An 18,739-nucleotide genomic window follows, 5' to 3' on the forward strand; every position below is an offset into this window, starting at 1 on the left:
GATTTATTTATTTATTACATTTACTGCCTACGTGCCAGAAGAGAGCACCAGATTGAATTGTAGGTGGTTGTGAGCCACCATTTGGTTGCTGGGAATTGAACTTGGGACCCCTGGAAGAGCAGTCAGTACTTTTAACCTCTGAGCCATCTCTCCAGCCCTCATTGACTTGTTAAGTGTTTTTGTTTTGTTTTGTTTTGTTTTACAGATTACAGATAAAACTCTTTAAAAAAATCTTAATTTTGGACTACAGAGATGACTCAGTTCCCAACACCCATATGGTGACTCACAAATGCCCAGTCAGTTTCAGTGGATTTGAAGCCCTCTTCTAACTTCCAAGGGCACCCCCACATGGTGCACAAGCATACATACATACATACAGGCAGGCAAAACATTAACACACACACACACACACACACACACACACACACACACACACACACACTTTTTTTAAAGGTCTTAATTTTAATGAAGGCCCTAAATAATATTCCTTTTTTGGTAATGCTTTTGATGTCATACCTAGAAATCCTTAACTTTATGCTCTAAGAGTTTTAAACAGGTTTTCTCCTAGTCCATTCCAAGTTAATATTTGTATATGATATGTGGTAAAAACTGAACTTCATTCTTTTACATGTCTATACAGTTTTTTAAATGGTATCTGATGATATTTCAGTGATCCATAGAATGCCATGCTTGTGGTTGCCCAAAATTTGTATAGAAAATCCTATGATTGTGTTTGAGGTGAGTCCAATACGATTGGTCATGATGGCAGACCCCACAGAAATGAGACTAATTCCTTAATAAAAGACACAACCAGACATGCTTCACAGCATACCTCTGGAATCCCAGCACTCAGGAAGAATATAGGCAGGCAGATCTCCTGGGTTGATGTCAGCCTAGTCTACATAGTGAGTTCTGGGACAGTCAGGGATACACAGAGAAACCCTGTCTCAAAAAACAAACAAACAAACAAACACCAAACTGTTTGCTTGCCCTTTCTGTCAAGTGAAAACAGGCCCTATGAACCATGAAACAGCCTCTTGCCAAATACTGAATGTACCAGAACCTTCGTCTTGTACTTTCCAGCCTCCGGAACCATAAGAAATTAATTTCTGTTACTTGTGAAGCATACAGCTGCCTAACAGTACTCTTGTTTGTCCTATATAGGCTTAGTTTTATGACTTTCAATTCTATTCAATCACTCTTTCAATTATCAATGTCTTGTGTAAGCTTTAGAACAAGGAGGTATGTGCCTTCCTACTTAAGTTCCCTTAAAAGACTGACTTAGCCATTACAGATCTCTTGTACTTAACTTCCACATCAATTTTCAGAACCAGTCAAGTTCTACAAATAGCACAGATTCTGACAGCATTGTAATGAATCTACATATCAATTTAGTTGATATGTACTGTTGTCATAACAAGCTAAACATTCCAATTTATTAAGACAATACAACTTCCAATTTATAGTTTTGGTTTGTCTAACAGCATTTTTTTAACCTTTATTTCAGTGTGTGTGTGTGTGTGTGTGTGTGTGTGTGTGTGTGTGTGTTCACGCGCACGTGCACGCCTACATGTATGTGCACCATATATGTGCCTGGTGCCCCTTGGGAGACCAGAAAAGGGTGCTTGTTTTTTTGACCTGGTGAGTCAAATTTTAATTTTATTTTAGGTTATTCATCACATGTCTAAAGAAATACAACTTACTGTTAGGAGGGTTTTGTTTGGTTGGTTTGGTTTTCATGTTTTTGAGACAGTGCTTCATGTAGCCCAAGCTGGCCTCAAACCCCACCTCCCAAGTACCAGGATTCTATGTGTGCACCACACCCAGCTTCAAATGATTCGTAAATATTGACCTAAAATATCCTTCAATTTTGCTGAGCTTATTAGTGTTAACACTATTTCAGTAGACATACAATATCATTTACTGTACAGATCACTTTACTTATACTTTCTAATCTTGATATCTTTATGTCTTCTTTACTTTCCTAGTTAAAGCTCAATACAAAGCTGAATATAAGCAGAAAACAGACATCCAAGGAAAGCAATCATTTACCATTAAGCATGACATTACTCTTCAGAGTCATTAAAAAATTTTTAATTTATGGGTATGTACATGTTGTGTCTCTGTATGTTAGGTGTGCTTGGGTACACACAAAGGCCAGAAGAGGGAGACCAGAAGAGGGTGTCAGAACCCTGAGGGCTGGAGTTACAGGTAGTTTGAGTACAGGTAGGTCCTCTAGAAGAGCAGGAAGTCTCTTGTATTTTTTGGTTGTAAGCCTAGCCTTTAACAGCTAAGTCATCTCTCCAGCCCAGGAAGTGCTCGTAACCACTAAACCATCTGTTTTCCATGGGTGTACTCTACCATGTTGAGAAACTCCTTTCTATTCCTAGATGAGTGTTTTTACCACTGAAGGATTGTCAAATGCTTTTTCTATGTCTACTGTGATGTACTTTTTGTTTTTATTTTACTAATATATTACATTAACATGTTTTAGACTTTAAACCAATCCTTCATCTCTAAGAAAAATCCTATCTACCTATAATGTGTAAGTATGTTTTGATACACTGTTGGGCTCCATTTTAAGTACTCTGTTGAGAATTGTGTTCAAAATATGATATTAATCTGTACTTTTCTTGTGAATATCTTGTCTGGCTTTGGTATCAGACTTTGATATGTACTTTATAAAATGAGATGAGTGTTGAAAGACTTTGTAAAGAATTAGTCATGAGTCTTCAGATATCTGGTAGAATTCAGTAATGAAACCAGCAGGCCTAAGCTTTTCTCTGTTGAGTAGCTTGTTCTACAGCTCCACACTTTATAGTTACTCTTTATTTAGATAGTTTTGACAGATATATGTCTGTTTCATCTAAGCCTTTACTGTGATACAACAGTTGATTACATTTTTATAATCTTCTTTATTGTAAGTATCAAGCCAATAATGTCCCCAACTTTGCTTTGGTTTTGTACAAGTAACCCTCCCCTTTCCCTTAGTTTTGCTTTCCAAAGTTTCAGAAACCCATGGTCAACCACACTTAGAAAATTGCAGAAATAAGTTTTGTAAGTTTTATTCATAAGTTTTATACTGCCCATCATTCTAAATTGTTGTTGAAATTTTATACAATCCTATTCCATCATGTCAGGTAAGCAAATCATTAACTTTCCCAGTATACTCATGCTATATCCACTACCCACTTGCTAATAACTAAACAGTCATTGTGGTCATCATACTACAATGCTGGTATGTAAGACTCAACATTACCTGGTTTCAAGTACCCATTGAGGGAAATAAAATGTCTCCACCAAAAGACAATAGAGGAATACTGTACCTGATTTACAGTTTCCTCATTGACCTATTACCTACTAAAAAAGTATAATAATGAAGGATAATTAGTCAATTTATCCATTCTCTCTCTCTCTCTCTCTCTCTCTCTCTCTCTCTCTCTCTCTCTCTCTCACACCACACACACACACACACACACACACACCACACACCTTTCTCATTACTTTAGGTCTTATCTTTGAGGAAAAAAAAAAAAAAAAGATGGGCTTTCAGGAGGCACAGGTAGGTGAATATCTGTGATTTCAAGACCAGCCTGGTATACAGAGTGAGTTCCAGGAGAGGCAACGCTGTACAGAGAAACCCTGTCTCAAAAAACAACAAAACAAGATGGGCTGCAGAGATGAATCAGTGGTTAAGAATGCATATTGCTCTTGCAGAGAACCCAAGTTTGAATTCCCAGAACCCATGTCAGGTGGCTCACAACCATCTGGAACTCCACTCCAGGGTATCTGACACCTCTAGCCACCACTGCAGGCATTTACACTCGACAAACTCAAGCCCCATCCCAAAAGAGGTCAGACGTGATAGCTTAAGCCTGTGATCCCTAAAGTTGGGAGATGGAGGCAAGAAGATTAAGATTTCAAGGTCACCCCCAGCTACATAGCAAGTTCAAGGCCAAGGGAAATCTGGTCTACATAACAAAAATCTGTCTCAAAACAAAAATTTTCCTAAAGGCAAAAAGGAAAACCAGAACTTGTTTATATAAAGTAGCTTTACTGGATTTGAGCAGTAATAAAGAATATACAATGTAGCCAGCCCAGTAGTGGTGGCTCAGGTCTTTAATCCCAGCACTCAGGTAGATCTCTGAGTTCAAGGCCAGCCTGAACTACAGAGTAAATTTCAGGACAGCCAAGACTACACAAAATCTGTCTCAAAAAAAAAAAAAAAAGTATAATGTGTACATTTAAAAGACATAAGCCAAGCCTTATGGCACACACCTTTAATCCCAGAACTCAGGAGGCAGAGGCAAGGGAATCTCTATGAGTTCCAGGCCAGCCTGGTCTACAGCAATTTCCAGAACAGCCCAGGCTACAAAGAGACCCTGTCTCAAACAACAAGTAAAAAGGAACTCAGTTGTACCTTTTTATTAAAATGCCATAAGACAACCAATTAAATGAAGACATTAGATTTCTCTGAAGCTTGGTTCCCTCATTTCTACAATGGAGATATTAAAACCTCATAAGGTAAAGAGAACATAACATTTCATAGCATACTTGTACTTTCTGATCCATATTTGATATACGAAGAGTGAAGGAAGAGTTATAAATAACTCTCAATGCTTAGAGATCTCCATGGTCCAAAAGAATAGATGATAGTTGGGCTAGGGCACAGTTCTAACACCCTGGGTTTAATATCCAATACCAAAAGAAAAACCAAGAGGAAAGAAAAAAAGTATTTCAGCTAAATTGTAAATGATAGAAAATATTTTAGCAGACGAAGTTAAAAAAGAAAATTCCAAAACAGGCATAGAAGTCAGAGAGAGGCTGGAAAGATGGTACAGTGTTAAAAGAGGATCAGAGTCAGGTTCCTATCATCCATGTCCAATGGAACAGAACCTGTAACTCTAGTTCCAGGAGATCTGACAAGTTCTGTGCCACCCCCCCCACGGGTGTGTAAAATAAATATTTAAAACTAAAAAAGAAAAAGTCAAAAAGTCTTTGCTGAGGAATGGCAGTCTCGTCTATTAAAACAATTATTCTCCAAAATAGAGAAAAGAAAAATAAGAAATGCCAACACTTTGTTTTCTTTCTCTTCATTACTTCTGTGTGCACATATGTATGCACCCACACATTTCAAGCACACATGTATGTATATGAGAATGGGAAGCGGTGTCTTCTCCTACAAGGTCTCAACACTAAACTGAAGCTCACCAATTAGAATAGACCCCAGAGATCCTCCAGTCTCTGCCTCCCCAGAGCTGGGTTTTATACACATACAGCACCACAAAGGTTTTTCATTGGGTTCTCAGGATCAACTATCAGGTCCACATGCTTGTGCAGCAAGCATTTTACCAACTGTTGTTAAACTGTAGGAACTTACAAATGCCTCCAACACTAAGAAGTCCTATCATCATACAGTGAGTGTACTTGTGCCTTTTGAAATACTCTTCCCTCTTATCAAATATGAAAAGGAAAGAAAGAAATGTTTCTTCTCTAGTTTCCAACCTTAGCCACTGTAGTAGTCTAAATGTAATTGGCACCATAATCTCACAGGGAGTGGCACTATTAGGAGGAGCGGCTTAGTTGGACTGGGTATGCCCTTGTTGAAGGAAGTGTGTCACTGTGAAGGCAGGCTTTAAGATTCCCTATGCTCAGGGTACCACCGAGTGTCTCAGTCAGCTTCCTGTTACCTGCAAGATGTAGGACTCTCAGCTACTCCGGCACCACATCTGTCTGCACACTGACAAGTTCCCCATCATAATGATAATGGACTGAATCTCTGAAACTGTGAGACAACTCAATTAAATGTTTTCTTTATTAGAGCTGTTGTGGTCCTGGTGTCTGTTCACAGCACTGAAAACACACACACACCATCCACAGTTGATTTTATCTGCCCCTGCCAGTTACTATCTCTGTTCAGTACCTTATCCATAACTACCCACCTGCCACGGCTCTAAACATGTTCTCAACCTCAGACTCTGTTCACTTTATCTTCCACATAGCTCTCAGGTTAACCCCAATACTTCACTGACTTACTTCAACATGTAAGAACCTATCATGCCTTTGCCACTACTTTGATCAATTTTGAACTTCTCTGTCATAGAAGATGCTTTTGCCTTGACTCATTCAACAATACCTCTACTCTCTGTCAATCTATATCCAAAACTCACTGATTGAAGATTCTATTTTTATTATATTCAAGTATCATATATTCCCAGCATGCTAAATCATCCTATCCTGTCAGTAAACCTGAACACACCCTAAATGGGCTAAACATTTAATAGCTACAATACCATAAGGGAACACCACAAACTATATTATTTTTTAAACGTATATTGGTATTTTATTGGTATTTATATGCATAACTGTATCATGTGCCTGCTTAGTTCCCACAGAGACCACAAGAGGGCACTAGATCCCCTGGGACTAGCGTTACAGTCAGTTGTGAGCCATCAAGTGGATGACGGGAATTGAATTCCTGTGCTCTGGAAGAAGAGCCAGTGCTCCTAACTGCTAAGCCATCTCTCTAGTCTCCAAATACAAGCACCGCCCCACCCTTTGGTTTTTCAAGATAGTTTTTCTGTGTATACTGGAACTCTCGCTGTAAACCAGGCTGGCCTTGAACTCACAAAGCCCCAACTGCCTCTGTCTCCCAAGTGCTAGGATTAAAGGCATGAGTCATCCAGCCAGCAAGCACTCTTTAATTGTAAGAAATAATGTACCATCTTATTAAGAAAATATGATGTGACTTTAACCTGGAAAACTAAAACTGTAAGAAAGGATTACAGCTGAACGGTGGTGGGGCACATACCTTTAATCCCAGAAATTGGGAGGCAGAGGCAAGCCGATCTCTGAGTTTAAGGCCAGCCTGATCTACAGAGTAAGTACCAGGACAGCAAAGGCTGCAGAGAGAAAACCTGTCTGGAAAAACAAGAACAAAACAAACAAAAAACTACATCCCAGGGACTACAACCCCTACACGGGCCATAGAATAATGTACCAATTACTGGAACTCCACAGTGTGAGTGCGTACATGTAGCAAAACAGAAAGGTTCCCAACAGTCAAAAACACTAAAAAATAGCAGCCATGTGTGGTGATGACTCACTCCCATAATCCCAGCCCAGGAAGGCCTGAGACAGGTTTTACTAAGAGTCTCAGGCCAGCCTGGCCTACAAAGTGAGTTCCAGGACAGCCTGGGTTGTAAGCCAGGTTTGGTTTTAAGTTTGTAAAGCAAGTCTCAAACTTAAATCAGGGGTTCTCAGACTATAGGTGGCAACATATTTGGGGGTGGGTGTCAATGGAGGATCATTTCACAGAGGTTGCCTAAGACCATTGGAAAACACAGATATTTACATTATGAATCATAACAGTAGCAAAATTAGTTATGAAGTAGCAATGAAAATAATTTTGTGGTTGGGGTCACCACAACATGAGGAACTACATTAAAGGGTCGCAGCATTAGAAAGGCTGAGAACCACTGCTCAAACTAAACAGGGCAAGGTGTATAACAAAACTTCTGAAGAAGAACGGGACTAGTACTAGGGCCAGAATGATAGCTTAGCAAGTTAATGTACTTATACAGCAACACTACTGACCAGAGTTCCACCTCCAGAACCCTTAGTGGAAGAACTGACTCCATGATCCTCATGGTCCAGGAGTAGTGCCCTCCCATATCACACATGATAAAATTAAAAAGCAAAACAAAACAGAACAAACAAACAAAAAACCCCACCAACACCAAATGGATAGGTTGCAAAGTTTACACAATAACCAAAGCTTAACTCAAACTGAAATGCATAATGAATTTGAGGTTTTTGGCAGAGCTAGTCTGTGCTATATCAATAACTCCACTGAAGCCTGGTTATGACACAGGTGAGCACTTCATACAGTGTATACCATCAAGTTACACAATACACCTTGATATTTCATTTCACAATAAATCATGTATAATTACAACTGCAAATATTCACAGCTGAACCAATACTGTGATTCCACAATGCTACAGGAAAGAACAAAAGTAGAGACCAGAAACTTAAAATATTTTTCTTTAAGATTTATTTATTTAGAATGCATATAGTGTTCTGGCTTCATGTCAGAAGAGGGCACCAAATCTCATTATAGATGTCTGGGAGCCACCATGTAATTGCTGGGAATTGAACTCAGAACCTCTGGGAGAGCAGCCAGCGCTCTTAACCTCTGAGTCATCTCTCCAGCCTGAGCTCAGAAATTTAAGACAGATAATTTAAAGTATCATGTATAATCTGGTATGTCAAAGTGGAGATGCAATCAACTTTAAAATCCTTTTTACCTAAGGGACAAGAAAGAATAATAAATTTTACCAAAAAAAAAAAAAAGAAGGAAGTTATTCCAAGGAAGAGCTGAAGAAATTAAGCAAAAAACATATTAATTCCTACATAAACATCAACTAGTTGATAAGAAATTATAACATAGTATATGGTTCAGCTATGTTTAGTTATATTAGCAGATACTATAACTATATTGAGAAGGAAGAGGCAGTGTTAAGTTTATGTGGAACTGATAATGTAACACCAAGGAATATTTTAAGCTAAGGAAAAGCCATAGTAAAATTATTCCATCAAGAAACAAACTAGGCAACGGGTGATGGGCAGTGGTGACACATGCCTTTAATCCCAGTACTTGGAAGGCAGAGGCAGGCAGATCTCTGTGAGTTCCAGGCCAGCCTGGCCTACAGAGTGACATCCAGGACAATTTGAGCTACACAGAGAAACTCGGTGGGGGGTAGGGGGTGTTGCTGAACATCCTTGATCCCAGCACTTTGAGTGGCAAAGACAGGTAGATCAATTTGAGTTCAAGGTCTGTGAATTTGAGGCCAGCCTGGCCTACAGAGCAAGATCGCTGCAGCTAGGATTACACAGTGAGACCATTAGAGATAAATTTAAACCACAGTGAGGGAGGCAATAAAACAAAGGTATTTACAAATATAAGTGAGGAGACACTTAAAAGAAGAAAAATAGGTACCATCTAAAGTACAGAGACTGGAACAAGGGTGGCAGGTTTTTTCTGTTATCTTATTTTAAAACTCAGGTAATTTTAATGGTCATAAAAAAAGGAACTTAAGACAATCTCTTAACTGTAAATAAATTTGGCCTCCAGTTTGTCCTGATGTAAATAAAGACTAAACTGCTGATAAAGCCAAGCTTAAATGACTAGTATAAATATATTATAAACAGCCTAATGGCTTGACTCACAGCCCCATCATTTAGCGTGAAGTGGGGCAAGTTACCTAATCAGGCAGCAGGGCAACCTCCTCCCTCAAGTGCTTTTGCAAGGATAATTACTGAAAACTATCTGATGTAGACAGGGTTGACCCATAATGAATTTGACTACTTTCTGTGAGTCTTTCTGTTCCTCAGTTAGAAGCCCTCATTCTGACCCCAAGCTGTCTTGTTGGTCACAAAGCATAAGAGAATGGACACATGGACAACTCAGCACATATCCTTGTTAGTGCTGGAAAACCATTCATGATGAGCAAGCAGACTTATCTTTGTATAAGAAGGGCAGCATTATTCTTGTTATATGAAGAGGATTATCCCCATTATCCACATTCTGGATTATTGCCAGCTCTCAAGAATTATCCCAATTAGTCTATAACATTGGGACAGAATCATTTTTCTTTTCATTTAGGTCTACTTTGCAGTGTTGCTAAGGTCTTTAAAACCAAACAAACAAACAGAAATTACAATCATCAGTCCCCATTCCCACATTTTTAATACACTACTTCACAATCCTTCTAATGATAGTCTCATCTGCACTACATCAAGGGAGAAATCAGCTCAATTCAGCTAAATAAATTGCCATAGCCAACATTATGATTATTAACTATACCTAAATTCATAATTCCAACAAAAGTACAAAGATAACAAGAGTATTAAGGGATATCCTTTATCAGCAAGTCAGTCATCTAGCCAACCAGAGGTCTTGACTTTTGTTTTGGTTCATGGAGGCCAGGTGGGTTTCATATTCACATTGGGCTGAGGATGATTTGAATTCCCAATATCCTGTCTCCACCTCCCAAGTACTGGTGCTAACCCTAGAAATGACCATATGTAATCCTATTCTCCCTCTATGGGAAAAGTAAAGTTAAAAAAACATTGAAAGCACCAGAAACAGCAGCAAAAAGTCCAGGAAATGACTGTCTGGTATAAAAGAATTTATGACATAATTGAGACTTAAGAAAATTACAAAAACTGAACCCACTGAGCCTACCTGTCAACACAGAAACAAGCCTGTTTACAAAGCATTAGCCTAATAAAAGCAATTTTACTTTAAAAAATAATTAAAAAAAAAAACCTAGGGATGAAAGGATAGCTCAGTACCTGTAAGTTTGCTGTTTTTCCAAAGGACCCAAATTAGGTTCCCAGCAACTATGTTGGGCAGCTGACCCCTGCCTGTATGTCATTCCAACTCCATGGGATCCAAAACACTCTCTTCTGGCCTCCTCACAGGCAACCCCACACATGAAGCATACACTCACATATACACATAATAAAAAGTTTTTTTAAAGAAAAAGTGGGGGGGGGCACAGAGGAGAGATAGCTCAGTGGTTAAGAACACTAGCTGTTCTTCCAGAGGTCCTGAATTCAATTTCCAGCAACCACATGATGGCTCACAACCATCTGTAATGAGATCTAGTGCCCTTTTCTGGCCTGCAGGCATACATGCAGGCAGAATACTATATACATAATAAATAAATAAATCTTTAACAAAAAAGCCAGGGCTGGGGAGATTGCTCAGTGGGTGAGCGCTCTTACTGGGTGAGGATGAGGGTATGAGTTTCACTGCCCAGCACCCAAATAAAAAAATAGGGACATGGATGCACATGGCTGTAAACCCAGCTTTAGGAGCAGATATGCAGATCTCCGGAGCTCAACTGCCAGCCAGCTAGTCTAGCTAACAAGCAAAAACAGCTTCAATGAGACCCTTTCTCAAGGAAGCTGAAAAATCATGTGCTTGCAATCCCAATATATATACCCCACACACATAAAAATTAGTAAAATTAAAAGGCTACCACAAGCAACAAAGGTTTTTGTTGTTGTTTTTGCAGGGGTGTTTTTACTTTTTTTTTTTTTTAGTTCCCTTTGGCATATGTCAATTCTAGATAAAAGTCAAGGTATATAACATTACATGACAACCACCAAAAAATACATAATGCAAGAAAAAACACATAATACAAGGACTGGGGACATAGTCCCATAGCAGAGCACAAACCCAGTATGTGTAAGTCTAGGAAATGGATCCCTGGCCCCAAGAAAATAAAATAAAATGTGCATAATAGCCTGGCATAGTGAGACACATTTTTATTCCCAGAACTTTCAAGGCAAAGGCAGGTGGGTATCTGTGACTTTGAGTCCAACTTCTCTACAAAGTTCTAAGGGTGCTGAGTCTACAGAGAGACCCTGTCTCAAAAAGAAAGAAAAAAAGCATAATCCAAATATTTGATTTCAAGTAATATCTTTATTCTCATTACTTTACTGGAGGTTTTTCAGGGTTGATTTTGTCAGGCTCTTTGTAAAATTGTGTGTGCGGTCAACTCCAGGCCTCTGGCATGCTACACTCCTGCCCCATACTAGGCTTTGCTATGCTAGTATTATTGGCACAAGCTACTAGCTCTTACTTTTTTTTGTTTGTTTGTTTTTGTTTTTTTTTTGTTGTTGTTGTTGTTTGAGACAGGGTTTCTCTGTGTAGCTTTGGAGCCTCTCCTGGCACTCGCTCTGGAGAGCAGGCTGGCCTCGAACTCACAGAGGTCTGCCTGCCTCTGCCTCCCAAGTGCTGGGATTAAAGGCCTGCGCCACCAACGCCCGGCCCTAGCTCTTACTCTTTATAGTCAATGAGTAACAATTTGATTCCCTACGACTAAGATTTCAAGAGCTATGCCATCTTCTTCCAGTGATTTCTGAATGAGAGAGATGGTTCAGCAGTTAAGAGCACTTGCTGCTTTTGAAGAAGACCCATGTTTGGTTCCCAGCACCCGTAGTGCAGCTCAAACCCTTTGCAAGTTCAGTTTCAAAGGATCTAAATCCCTCTCTGCCCTCTGTAAGCACCAGGCACGATCATGATGCATTACATATATTCAGGCAAAACACTCACATTCATAAAAAATAAGCAAAATATGTTTAAGAAACAAGCTATTCTGAAAATACTGTGCTCTTCCATGCTTTCATCTATACTAGGAAAAGTTAACATCTAGTTCAAAGTTACTGTAAATTTGTTTTATTTTACTTCCTCTCAGACCTCCATCTTATTTTAAATCACCCATCCAAAAACATTACATAAAAAGGTAACAAAAAATAAGTTATTTCACCAAAATTACAGACAAATCACTCTCAGTTTCCTTTCAAAATTTAGACCTTGTAAACTTTAAAACGGAGGTGTGAGGGCTGGAGAGATGGTTCAGAGGATAAGAGCACCGCCTGCTCTTCCAGAAGTCCTGAGTTCAATTCCCAGCAACCACATGGTGGCTCACAATCATCTGCAATGAGATCTAGTGCCCTCTCTGACCTGCAGGCATACATGTAGGCAGAACACTGTATAATAAATAATTCTTTAAAAAAAAAAAGTTAAAACATTAAAAAAAAAAAAACAATGGAGGCGTGACAGTACATGTCTTTAATTCCAGAATTTCACGAGTCAGGGGCAGGTGGATCTCTAAGTTCAAAGACAGCCTGGTCTACATGTGAGTTCTAGGAGGAATATGTAAAGGGACCCTGTCTCAGAATTTGTATGAGTCAATCAGGCATGCTGTTGTTCCTAAAACCCCAGCACTTGAGAGGCTGAGGGAAGACAGTTCTGAATTCAAGACAACCATGGGCAATGTATCCAGTGCTAGTCCAGCCATGACTACATAGTGAGCCTTGTCTCAAAAACAAAGAAAAGGCAACAAAGCAACAAGAACGTGGGAATATCATCTAGGGTGATGGAAATCCTGGCACCCAAGAAGCCAGGACAAGCACAAAGACAGCCTACCAAGCAAAACCCATCCTCAAAAAAAAAAAAAAAAAAGGGGGGGGGGGAGAGTGACAGGGAGGTGGGATTTGAAGGAACTGTTTTAAGGGGAAAAAAAAAGGATAGATGTTAGTGTTTCACACAGAATTTCAAAAGCATTTCTCCGTTGTTGATTCTGATACTAGTTTACCAAACCGAAGTTTAAGCCTTAAAAAGAAAATCAATTCATTTGAAACTTTTCATTGCCAAGAGGATCGCACGCATTCAACCCTCTCCTTCTTTCTTGCCGACATCCCTGACTTCAGTCGCCCTCCAGTTTTCTGCTCCCACTGCGAGCTTCAGCTAACGCTTGGCGGTTTCCCTCGCATCACCGCTCACACAGACGACCAAGTTGTCATTGCTATAATTACCACACCCCCGTCAGCAGCTCCAGGCCCGCGTAGTTATGACATCTGTAAACTGCAGCCTCCCGTCTCCACCCCCACCGCCTCCCTCCAAACACCGGCCCGGGCGGTAACCTGCCAACTCCCGGAACGGCCCCGCACGCCTGGGCCTCGGCCACCGCACCCCGCGACACCCGCCTCCGCCCCCGCCCTCAGCCTAGCGCGGCGCGCAGACTCCGCGCCGCCGCCCGGCGCCCCGCAGTCCCCGACGCCGCTTCCACCGCCGCCCCGCCCCGACCGGCGTTCCCCACCCCCACCCCGCTCCTCCGCCGCCGCCGCCGCCGCGCGGGCCGTTAGAACCGCCAGTCCCGTGACGCACCGGAGCGACGCGAAGGTCCGGTCCCCGGCGCGACAGCGACAGCTCCCGGCCGGCGCCCGCGTCCGCCTTCGCCCCGGGGCCTCCCTCGGGTCCCCGGAGGGAACCAGAGCCGCCCGCCGAGGGGGAGGGGCCGCGGGGAAGCCCCCCACTCACCGGCTCCAGGCGACCGGTCCCGGTGCCGCCGTGAGGGTGAGACGCTCGCTTCTTGTCGGCCCGCTGCGCCTCTTCCGCGCACAACCTTGACCGGCCGGCGCGCACCACGGCGGCGCTCACCAGGCCTCGCTCTCGCCGCCGCCCGCGCCGCCGCCGCGCCGCCGCCGCGCACCGAGCCGCGAGACCCAGCTCAGCCGGCGTGCGCAGTGCGCCTGCGTGCGGGGGCCGGCCTGCGCGCCTGCGTGCGCCTTTCCGCCGCCCGCCGCAGGGGCTGCCGGGAAGCGGAGTCTCTGAAGCGTTCTTTCCCGAGTGGACGCGGCCAGGGCGTGGGTCTCTGAGAACGAGGTTTGCAGTCCGGAAAAGTAAAGACACGTACAAGTTATGGAGACAAACGTGTCCTTACTAAGCTCTTCTAGAATGGACGGATACCGCCCTCCCCACACACCTCACATCTCCATAGCCACCCTCTCACATGGTAGGTGCCTCACACACCGAGCGCGCTTATTGGATGAACGATGGCATGGTTGGAGGCTGAGGGAGTATCGCGAAATACGTCAGTGCCTCACGTTCAAAGAATTCACACGCCACTCGTTTGTGGGAACCTTCTGGGTATTCTCTTCGGCTCTCTCCCATTTTGCCTAGTAATTTATTAGTCCCATAAAACATTAACAAAATAATTTTTGAGCCTGGATCGTTAGCACACCACTCAGCACTGGGACGGCTGAGGCAGGAGAATGGCAAGTTCTAGACCGGCATGACTACTACGTAGGAACACCTTGGCTCGATGATGTTAATTTTTAGTAAAAACATTGGCATTGATCTGAGTAAGTTCTCTCAAACAAAATGTTTAGGAAAATGATTGTTTTTCTTTCTGGAGAGTAGGGTTGTGGCTTCAAAAGAACACCTTAAGCAAGCCAAGCAGAGGTCACTGAAGAATTTCACACACAGGACATGGTTTAACGAGTCTGTTTAAAAGGAATACTGAAGAGCAACAGACGGCGTCAACACCCTTATAAATGTAAGAAAGAGGGAGACAAAGGACCACACTGACTGAATCCTAGGTAAAGCAATGGTCGTTTGTCTTGGCTCCAGTGGCGGTTTTAATAACCTTAACACAAACTAGAGTCACCTGGTAAGAGGGACCCTGAATGGGAGACTGGTTCCCATCAGATTGGCCTGTGGGCATGTCTGTGAGGCATTTTCCTAACTCATGATGTGCCCAGCCCACTGTGGACAGTGCCACCCTTGGGCTGTATAAGATAGTAAGCTGAGAATGATAGAGTAACCACATTTCCTCCATGGTCTGTTTCAGTTACTGCCTCCAGGATCCTGCTTTGAATTCCTGCCCTGGCTCCTCTTAGAGATGTAAGCTGGAATGCCTGCCTCCAAGTTGCTTTGGTTAGTGTGCAATCACAGCAATAGAAAGCAAACTAGAACAACTCCCTCCCTCCCTCCATCCTTCCCTCAAACTTGACTCCCTTCTGCATCATCGTGTTTATTTATTACAATCAGAACTAAGTTTGAGCAAGGCAGCTGGAAAAAGAAAGTGCTCTGTCAGAGAGACTTAGGGCCAATGTGCTGTCTACTTTTATGTCAGCTTGACACAAGCTAGAGTCATCTGAAAGGAGCGAACCTCAATTGAGTAAAATTGAACCTCCAAAAGATCCAGCTATAAGGCATTTTCTTAATTTGTGATTGATGGGGGAGAGCCTAGCTCATGGGGGCAGTGCCATCCCTGGCATGGTGGTCCTGGGTTCTATAAGAAAGCAGGTTGAAGGCCGGACATTGGTGGCGCACACCTTTAATCACGCCTTTAATCCCAGCACTCGGGAGGCAGGGACAGGCAGATCTCTGTGAGTTTGAGGCCAGCCTGGTCTCCATATTGAGTGCCAGGATAGGCTCCAAAGCTACACAGAGAAACCCTGTCTCAAAAAACAAAAACAAAAAACAAAAACAAAAAAAGAAAGAAAGAAAGCAGGTTGAAGCCAGGTGTAATGGTGCATGTCTTTAACCCAGCACTCAGGAGGTAGAGGCAGATGGATCTCAGTGAGTTCGAGTTCAACCTGATCCACAGACCTAGTTCCAGGACAGCCATGGCTACACAGAGAAACCCTGTTTCAAAAACAAACAAAAAGAAAGCAGGCTGAATAAGCCCTACTCAGCAATCCTGTAAGCAGCACTCCTCCATGGCCTCTTCATCAGCCCTGCCCTGTTGGGGGTTCCTGCCCTGGCTTCCTTCAGTGATGCACTTAGATGTGGAAATGTAAGCCAAATAAATCCTTTCCTCCCCTACTTGCTCTTTGGTCATAGTGTTTCATTGTAGCTATAGAAACCCTAACCTGACCAAAGCTGAGTTGATGTCTGATCCTTATTGGGAGCTAAGTCTTCATGGAGGCTGGTTTATTCTCTAATCCACCTAGGTAAGTATGGTCCTTAAGAGTCCCAACCAAAAGTCACAGGTATCCATCTCTTTTCAACCCCATGAGACAGCCAAAGCTCTACTCAGTGTCTTAGCCATTGCTTGTAGAATCAGCAGTCAAGGCAGGCTCAGAAAAGCAATGGGAAATGTAAGGCTCTTTTCCATATTTTGCACTACCTTCATACCTCTTCATTAATGTTTTTAGTATTTTCCCTGTTGCTTTTTTGTTTTTGGTGGTGGAATGGAGAAGCAAGTGCCCTTATCCATTGAGCCACCTCTCCAGCCCCAGGACACTGAATCTTTAATATCATTAGATGTGGTAGGAGAATTCTAAAATAACCCCATGATCTCTGATTCTTGGTGCTGCCCTGTATAATCCCCACCACTTGATGTCTATAGGACCCTTACTTATTCCTAGTCAACAGATAGAACTGGAAAGTGGGAAGACTTCCTGTGCTAACATTCATTATGTAATACTTCATATATTATGAAACTAAAAATTTTTTGCTGGCCTTAAAGAAACAAGACTTGCCTATAAAAGGCCACCTGCTAGGAGCTGGAGAGGTGGTTCAATGGTTGAGATCACTAGTTATTCTACAGGAACCAGATTCAATTCCTAGCACCCACATGGCCGCTCACAACTATAACTCCAGTTCCAAGGGATCCAACACCCTCACACAGACATACATAAGGCAAAACACCAATGCATATAAAATTAAAATGAACTGAATTAATTAATTAAAAAAGTAGGCCACTGGTAGGGCCTACAAATGGCTTCTAGGACCTGAATAGCCTTTAGCTAGCATTCAGTAAGAATCTAGAGCCTGCAGTCACATAATCACAGGAAATGGACTCTCCTAACAGCCTGAGCGAGCTTGAAAGCCAACTCTTCCTGACTTGAGCCTTCGTGTGTGAGGAATATGTATTTTAATGCCACTTTGATAGGCCCTAGCAGAGGGTCCAGGTAAGCTGTGAACACCCTCCTGGCCAAAAGAAACCCCAAGATAATACATGGGTGTTAAGCCACTAGGTTTGTGGTAATCCATTACATAGCAATTGCAAACTTTAATACACTTGGGCATTGCTGGGTTATTTCATCAAGTTATAGTCTACAAACAGTATATAAGATTCCATTTTCTATACATGTTTTCTAACATTTGGAACATAAATTTGTAGATATTTATCTTTCATCTATTTTCATCTCTTTGTAAACTATTTTCATCTTATGTATTACTACTTTTATTATTCTCACAATTTTGGCTTTGTTTCATGAAAGTTTAAACTCAACTAACCAATCTTTTTGTTTAGTTTGTTTTTTTGAGACACGGTTTCTGTCTAGCCTTTACTTGTTTTGTAACTCACTCTATAGACCAGGCTGACTTCAAACTCACAAAAGATCCACCTTCCTCTGCCTCCCAAGTGCTGGGATCAAAGGCATTCGTCACCACTGCCTGGATACAGTTTTTAAAACAAACAAACAAAAAACCAGCAGGTTGAGAGTAGGAAGATACCGAATTCAGTAAAGTACTGGCCAATAGAGTCTGAGGACCTCAGTTCAATCCCCAGCATCTAAGCAAAAGGCCAAGTATGTTGATACAGGCTTTGAATCCCAGCTCTGCGGAGGCTAAGACAGGTGGATCCCTGGAGCTTGCTGGTCAGCCAGCCTGGCCTAATGACCTAATTAGCATACCCCAGAACACTGAGAGAAACCTTGTCTCAAAACCCACACATATGCACACACTTGGGCATGAAAGCACAGGCATTTAATCCCAGTACTCTGAGAGGCAGAGGCAAGAAGGTCTCTGGCCTACATAGTGAGACCCCATCTCAAAATGAAGAGCTCTGCAAGCTGAAACTGGAGAGAAAAAAAAAGCTGCCAATCTAATAGGTATAGAAATAAAAACAACGCAAATGTATATTTATGTTATTACTTTAACATGTAAATGTAAAAAGCAGGTATCTACTTGGAATTATACAGTTTAACATATTTCTTTTCTGTTATATGTATCCTGTTACTAAAAGCAAAATGGCAACAGGACTGGTTATAAATGGCAGCTAATAATCAATAGAGGAAGGACCAATTCAGTAACAGGTATAACAAAACTGGCAATATTTTGTAAAGTTTATATCCCTTTGCTTCAAGGATGGGATTTAATTCATTGTATGTTTAAATTTTGCAGGAAATGTTATTTTATATTCTTTCTTTCACACTTGATTTTATGCTGTGGTGCTAGGGAATCAAGCCCAGGGCTTCATGTTATGCAAGGACATTACCAGCTAAGTCCTAGCTCCAGCCTCTTATTCTGTACTTTAAAGACTATTAAAAAAATATAAGTATGATAAAAAGAACTAATTAAACAGGTGTTATCTGTACTATTAAAAATAAATCCTAGCACTGGGGAGGCAGAAGCAGGCAGATC

At 41.8% G+C, this 18,739-nt stretch overlaps 1 protein-coding gene and 1 long non-coding RNA gene across 4 annotated transcripts in view; one reads left to right on the top strand and one right to left on the bottom strand.

The window, feature by feature from the left end:
- LOC100765686 (importin subunit alpha-5) overlaps positions 1 to 14,058 on the bottom strand; it is a 56,519-nt gene extending 42,461 nt beyond the window's left edge. Inside the window, exon 1 of the mRNA XM_027412758.2 lies at positions 13,901 to 14,058. The gene's annotated coding sequence lies outside the window, so the exon portion shown is untranslated. The remainder of the gene's footprint in view (positions 1 to 13,900) is intronic.
- Positions 14,059 to 14,113: 55 nt separating this feature from the next.
- LOC103160731 lies at positions 14,114 to 15,968 on the top strand. Of its 3 annotated transcripts, XR_003484868.2 has the most exons (4): positions 14,114 to 14,375; positions 14,783 to 14,961; positions 15,213 to 15,298; positions 15,917 to 15,968. It is a non-coding gene; the product is annotated as an uncharacterized LOC103160731 (long non-coding RNA). The 3 variants fall into 3 exon arrangements; XR_003484869.2 differs by lacking the exon at positions 15,917 to 15,968 and having other exon boundaries at positions 14,117 to 14,375; positions 14,778 to 14,961; positions 15,213 to 15,568; XR_003484867.2 differs by lacking the exon at positions 15,917 to 15,968 and having other exon boundaries at positions 14,126 to 14,375; positions 15,213 to 15,568.
- Positions 15,969 to 18,739: the final 2,771 nt, after the last annotated feature.

The sequence above is a fragment of the Cricetulus griseus genome, chromosome 4 (assembly GCF_003668045.3).
Source record: "Cricetulus griseus strain 17A/GY chromosome 4, alternate assembly CriGri-PICRH-1.0, whole genome shotgun sequence".
Classification (NCBI taxonomy): domain Eukaryota; kingdom Metazoa; phylum Chordata; class Mammalia; order Rodentia; family Cricetidae; genus Cricetulus; species Cricetulus griseus.